Source organism: Eriocheir sinensis, chromosome 1 (assembly GCF_024679095.1).
Source record: "Eriocheir sinensis breed Jianghai 21 chromosome 1, ASM2467909v1, whole genome shotgun sequence".
Taxonomy (NCBI): Eukaryota; Metazoa; Arthropoda; class Malacostraca; order Decapoda; family Varunidae; genus Eriocheir; species Eriocheir sinensis.
The window spans coordinates 35,962,646-35,969,162 of record NC_066509.1 but is presented as its reverse complement, the minus strand read 5'-3'; positions in this window follow the sequence as shown (position 1 = coordinate 35,969,162).

Below are 6,517 nucleotides of genomic sequence, written 5' to 3'. Positions count from 1 at the left end.
GGTAAAGGAGGTAAACAGGGAGGGCAAGGGAGGGCATGGGTGGGTAAAGGAGGTAAACAGGAGGCAAGGGAGGGCAAGGGTGGGTAAAGGAGTGTAAACAGGAGGGCAAGGGTGGGTAAAGGAGGTAAACAGGGAGGGCAAGGTGGGTAAAGGAGGTAAACAGGAGGGTAAGGGAGGGCAAGGGTGGGTAAAGAAGTAAACAGGGAGGGCAAGGAGGGCAAGGGTGGGTAAAGGAGGTAAACATGGAGGGCAAGGGAGGGCAAGGTGGGTAAAGGAGGTAAACATGGAGGGCAAGGGAGGGTAAGGGTGGGTAATGGAGGTAAACATGGTGGGCAAGGAGGGTAAAGGAGGTAAACATGGAGGGCAAGGAGGGCAAGGTGGGTAAAGGAGGCAAGGAGGGCAAGGGTGGGTAAAGGAGGTAAACATGGAGAGCAAGAGAGGGCAAGGGTGGGTAAAGGAGGCAAGGGAGGGCAAGGGTGGGTAAAGGATTGTAAACATGGAGGGCAAGGGAGGCAAGGTGGGTAAAGGAGTGTAAACATGGAGGGCAAGGGAGGGCAAGGTGGGTAAAGGAGGGCAAGGAGGGCAAGGGTGGGTAAAGGAGGTAAACATGGAGGCAAGGGAGGGCAAGGTGGGTAAAGGAGGTCAGGAGGTCAAGGGTGGGTAAAGGAGGTAAACAGGGAGGGCAATGGAGGGCAAGGGTGGGTAAAGGAGGTCAAGGGTGAGTAAAGGAGTGTAAAAAGAAAGGCAATGGAGGGCAAGGGTGGGTAAAGGAGGTAAACATGGAGGGCAAGGGAGGGCAAGGTGGGTAAAGGAGGTAAACATGGAGGGCAAGAGAGGTCAAGGGTGGGTAAAGGAGGTAAACATGGAGGGCAAGGGAGGTCAAGGTGGGTAAAGGAGGGCAAAGGAGGGCAAGGGTGGGTAAATGAGGTAAACATGGAGGGCAATGGAGGCAAGGTGGGTAAAGGAGGGCAAGGGAGGTCAAGGGTGGGTAAAGGAGGGTAAACAGGGAGGGCATGGGAGGACAAGTGTGGGTGAAGGAGGGTAAACAGGGAGGGCAAGGGAGGTCAAGGTTGGGTAAAGGAGTGTAAACAGGGAGGGCAAGGGAGGTCAAGGGTGGGTAAAGGAGGGTAAACAGGGAGGGCAAGGGAGAGCAAGGGTGGGTAAAGGAGGGTAAACAGGGAGGGCAAGGGAGGTCAAGGGTGGGTAAAGGAGGGTAAACAGGGAGGGCAAGGGTGGGTAAAGGAGGGTAAACAGGGAGGGCAAGGGTGGGTAAAGGAGGGTAAACAGGGAGGGCAAGGGTGGGTAAAGGAGGGTAAACAGGGAGGGCAAGGGAGGTCAAGGGTGGGTAAAGGAGGGTAAACAGGGAGGGCAAGGGAGGTCAAGGGTGGGTAAAGGAGTGTAAACATGGAGGGCAAGGAAGGGCAAGGGTGGGTAAAGGAGTGTAAACATGGAGGGCAAGGAAGGGTAAGGGTGGGTAATGGAGGTAAACATGGTGGTCAAGGAGGGGTAAAGGAGTGTAAACATGGAGGGCAAGGGAGGCAAGGTGGGTAAAGGAGGGCAAGGGAGGCAAGGGTGGGTAAAGGAGTGTAAACATGGAGGGCAAGGGAGGGCAAGGGTGGGTAAAGGAGGTAAACATGGAGGGCAAGGGAGGGCAAGGGTGGGTAAAGGAGGGAAGGAGGGCAAGGGTGGGTAAAGGAGTGTAAACATGGAGGGCAAGGGAGGTCAAGGGTGGGTAAAGGAGGTCAAGGGAGGTCAAGGGGGGGTAAAGGAGTGTAAACAGGAGGGCAATGGAGGGCAAGGTGGGTAAAGGAGGTCAAGGGTGAGTAAAGGAGGTAAAAAGAAAGGGCAATGGAGGGCAAGGGTGGGTAAAGGAGGTAAACATGGAGGGCAAGGGAGGGCAAGGGTGGGTAAAGGAGGTAAACATGGAGGGCAAGAGAGGTCAAGGGTGGGTAAAGGAGGTAAACATGGAGGGCAAGGGAGGTCAAGGGTGGGTAAAGGAGGGCAAAGGAGGGCAAGGGTGGGTAAATGAGTGTAAACAGGGAGGGCAATGGAGGGCAAGGGTGGGTAAAGGAGGTCAAGGGAGGGCAAGGGTGGGTAAGGGAGGTAAACATGGAGGGCAAGGGAGGGCAAGGGGTGGGTAAAGGAGGTAAACAGGGAGGGCAAGGGAGGTTAAGGTGGGTAAAGGAGGTAAACAGGGAGGCTAAAGGAGGCAAGGGTGGGTAAAGGAGGTAAACATGGAGGGCAAGGGTGGGTAAAGGAGGTAAACAGGGAGGGCAAGGGAGGGCAAGGTGGGTAAAGGAATGTAAACAGGGAGGGCAAGGAGGGCAAGGGTGGGTAAAGGAGGTAAACAGGATGGGCAAGGGAGGTCAAGGGTGGGTAAAGGAGTGTAAACAGGGAGGGCGAGGGAGGGCAAGGGTGGGTAAAGGAGTGTAAACAGGGAGGGCAAGGGAGGGCAAGGGTGGGTAAAGGAGTGTAAACAGGAAAGGCAAGGGAGGTCAAGGGTGGGTAAAGGAGTGTAGACTTGAGGGCAAGGGAGGGCAAGGGGGTAAAGGAGGTAAACAGGGAGGGCAAGGGAGGGCAAGGTGGGTAAAGGAGGTAAACAGGAAGGGCAAGGGAGGGCAAGGGTGGGTAAAGGAGTGTAAACAGGGAGGGCAAGGAGGTCAAGGGTGGGTAAAGGAGTGTAAACAGGAGGGCAAGGGAGGGCAAGGGTGGGTAAAGGAGGTAAACAGGAAGGGAAGGGAGGTCAAGAGTGGGTAAAGGAGGTAAACATGGAGGGCAAGGGAGATCAAGGGCGGGTAAAGGAGTGTAAACAGGGAGGGCAAGGGAGGTCAAGGTTGGGTAAAAGAGTGTAAACATGGAGGGCAAGGGAGGGCAAGGGTGGGTAAAGGAGGGCAAGGGAGGGCAAGGGTGGGTAAAGGAGGACAGGGGAGGGCAAGGGTAGGTAAAGGAGAGCAAGGGTGGGTAAAGGAGGGCAAGGGAGGTCAAGGGTGGGTAAAGAAGGGCAAGGGAGGGCAAGGGTGGGTAAAGGAGTGTAAACAGGGAGGGCAAGGGTGGGTAAAGGAGTGCGTGGGAGGTCAAGGGTGGGTAAAGGAGGGCACGGGAGGTCACGGGTGGGTAAAGGAGGGCAAGGGTGGGTAAGAAGGGATGGTACCTCTGTCCGGCATCAAGTCGTAAATTTGGGAACTTTAAGAACCGCGAAAGCACGTGTTTCAGAACTCCGGAAGAGGAAGACGTAAGAGATTCCTTCAGCTTTGGCTCAAGAAGAGTGAGGAGGAGGAAGAGAAGGAGGAGGAGGAGGAGGAGGAGGAAGGACACAAAAGAAGGAAGAACAAACAACAGCAGACCTGCTGGTCCTGACGAGGCTGTTTGTGACAAGCTACACTAACTATCTAATCAAAGGTGGAAGAAGAAGGACAACAAAGGCGAAAGCTCCTCCCCAACCCCCCATCCCTCTAGCCAAAGCTGGCAGGAAAGGAAAAAGAACCATGCAGCATGGAAAAACTGCATGGAAATTATGTAGGAAAGAGGAAAGAACTACCATTACTGCTACCACTAACCGGGCGATAAAAGCGGACAAGGACACCAGTATTCGAAAGAACTTAACGTTATTATGACAATGAATAATATCTTAGTTGCTGGTTGGATTCAAAATACTTGTTTAATCTATTCTTGAAGGCCGTAACTGTTGTACCATCAACGACATCACAGGGGAGAGCGTTCCAAGCATTACCAACTCGATTGAAGAAGAAGTGTTTAGCTTCGTTCGACGAGAATCTTTTACCACTTATCTTTAAATTGTGATTTCCTCTTGTTCTATTCCATCGATCAATTGTAAAGTAATCATCCGCATTAATATCACTGAATCCTTTAAACATTTTAAACACTTCTATTAGATCGCCTCGCATTCTTCGTTTTGACAGGCTGAATAAATCTAATTCTTTAAGCCTTTGTTCATATGATAAATTTATCAACCTAGGAATCATCTTTGTTACTCTTAGTTGAACCCTTTCCAACTTTTCTATGTCTTTTCTGTAGTAGGGAGACCAAAACTGTACACAGTACTCTAGACGGGGTCGAACCAATGAATTATACAGTTTTAATGTTACTTTTTTTCCGATTTATTATTAAAGACTCGTCCGATGAGGCCAACCAATTTGTTTGCAGTTTTAACTACCTCTGAACAATGTTGACTGGGCTTTAAATCGCTTGATATAGTGATTCCAAGATCCTTTTTTTTTACTTACTGCAGAAAGTTTTTGGCCATTCATTACGTACCGAACGCGATTGTTATTTTTTCCGATGTGCAACACTTTACATTTGTCAACGGTAAATTTCATTTGCCATTGATTGGCCCAACGTGCAAGTCGATCTAGATCTGATTGTAAAGCTTCTTCGTCGAATGTCGCAGCTACTTTACTAGCAATTTTTGTGTCATCAGCAAATTTTGATACTTTGCAAGTGAGCCCATCATCGATATCATGAACATAAATTAAGAAGAGCATGGGGCCAAGCACTGATCCTTGAGGTACGCCGCTTCTGACATCGAGCCAGTTAGATGTAACACCGTTTAGAACTACTCTCTGTTTCCGCTCAGAGAGCCAGTCCACAAGGCAATTGTAAATGTTACTGAAGATACCGTGCGCCAATAGTTTGTTGAGCAATCGTTGGTGGGGGACCTTATCAAATGCCTTTTGAAAATCCAGATATATGATATCTACTGATCTGCTTTCATCGAACACTTCAAAAATATAATGAAAAAAATCAAGTGTTAGTTAAACACGAACGTTTACTACGGAGGCCATGTTGCGAGTTATTTATTATATTATTTTCTTCGAAGAATTTCACCATATTGTCGCGAATGATAGTCTCCACTAACTTACAAACAATCGATGTCAGGCTAATTGGTCGCAGATAAAAAAAATGTCAATTTTCAGAACGTCACAGTTGTCTTGTTTGTTTGTGGCTGAGAACGTAAGTTTAACCCGTTCAGCTTTCCGACAGGTGTGCTAATAAATTATAACTCCCTGACTCTTTTGCCTGTTTGTTGCTCAGATGAATACATCCCTGCCTGTCTAATCCACCATTTAGGAGTTTTTTTTAACTCAGGAACTCAGTTGCTTTGCTTGTGTTTTTCAATTGACACAACCCACCTGTCTAACCTTATTCATTCAGGTGTGTTGACTCAGACACCCACTCTTTTATTTGTTTGTTGCTAAGACGATCACAACCCCACCTGTCGAACCTCATCCACTCAGGTGTGTTAAGTCAAACACCCACCCTTTTATTTGTTTGTTGCTAAGACGATCACAACCCCACCTGTCGAACCTCATCCACTCAGGTGTGTTAAGTCAGACACCCACTCTTTTATTTGTTTGTTGCTAAGACGATCACAACACCACCTGTCGAACCTCATCCACTCAGGTGTGTTAAGTCAGACACCCACTCTTTTATTTGTTTGTTGCTAAGACGATCACAACCCCACCTGTCGAACCTCATCCACTCAGGTGTGTTAAGTCAGACACCCACTCTTTTATTTGTTTGTTGCTAAGAAGAACACAACAACACCTGTCTAGCCTCATCCACTCAGGTGTGATATTTAGGCACAAACCCTGTCTTGAGAGGGAAGGCGATCCCACCGCCGCCACTAGACCATTAACCATCACCACCACCATCCCCACCCTCTCTTTCATCATATTTATTACCACTCCTTCGCTATCATCACCACTATCACTGCTCCAAACACTACCACCTCAATCCCGCCGCCACTAGACCACTAGACGAAGAAAGGACGAGGACGAAGAAAGGAGGAGGACGACGAGTTGAGGAGGACGAGGAGGAGCAGGAGTATAGGAAAATAATTCTGCCTTGGCAACGGGAACAGAGAAACATCAAGTGGCGGTGCAACATTAAGGGAACATCACCACATCCAGAGTGTTGCGACTCTTGTGTGTTGCGAGGTGAAGGACGCCTGACACCACTGACACCGCCACTGTCACTCCTCATGTGGCTGCTGCTTGCTTCCTCCTCCTTAATCTGCCCTTGCCCTCCCTCCCTCCCTCCCTCCCTCTCTCCTTCCCATACTTTTATCCTCTTCCTTCACCTCCTCTTTATGTCCTTCCTTGCCTCTTTCTTTCCCTCTCCTCTGTCCTCCTCTCCTCTCATCTCCTCCCCTCTCCTTTTCCCTTACCCCCTCCCTTGCTTCACTCTGTCCTGGAAGCTGGAAAGGTGACAAGCAGGTGTTATGGGAGGAGGGGGGGAGGGGGGAAGAGGCGGAGGGGGAAGGGGGTCGTCTGGATGCTTTACCAACACTAAAATGGTCTTTATACTGTCAGGTCCAAGGAGGTGTTGTGATGGCAGTAACACTCGCCTTTACGTGCTAACACCGCCATCACCGCTGACGTGTTACTGCTGCCACCACCACCACCACCACCACCACTACGACCAAAATGTACATACACTACCTCCATCATTGTAATGCCGGGATGTGTAGGGAGGAGGAAAAACTTAGAGATATAAA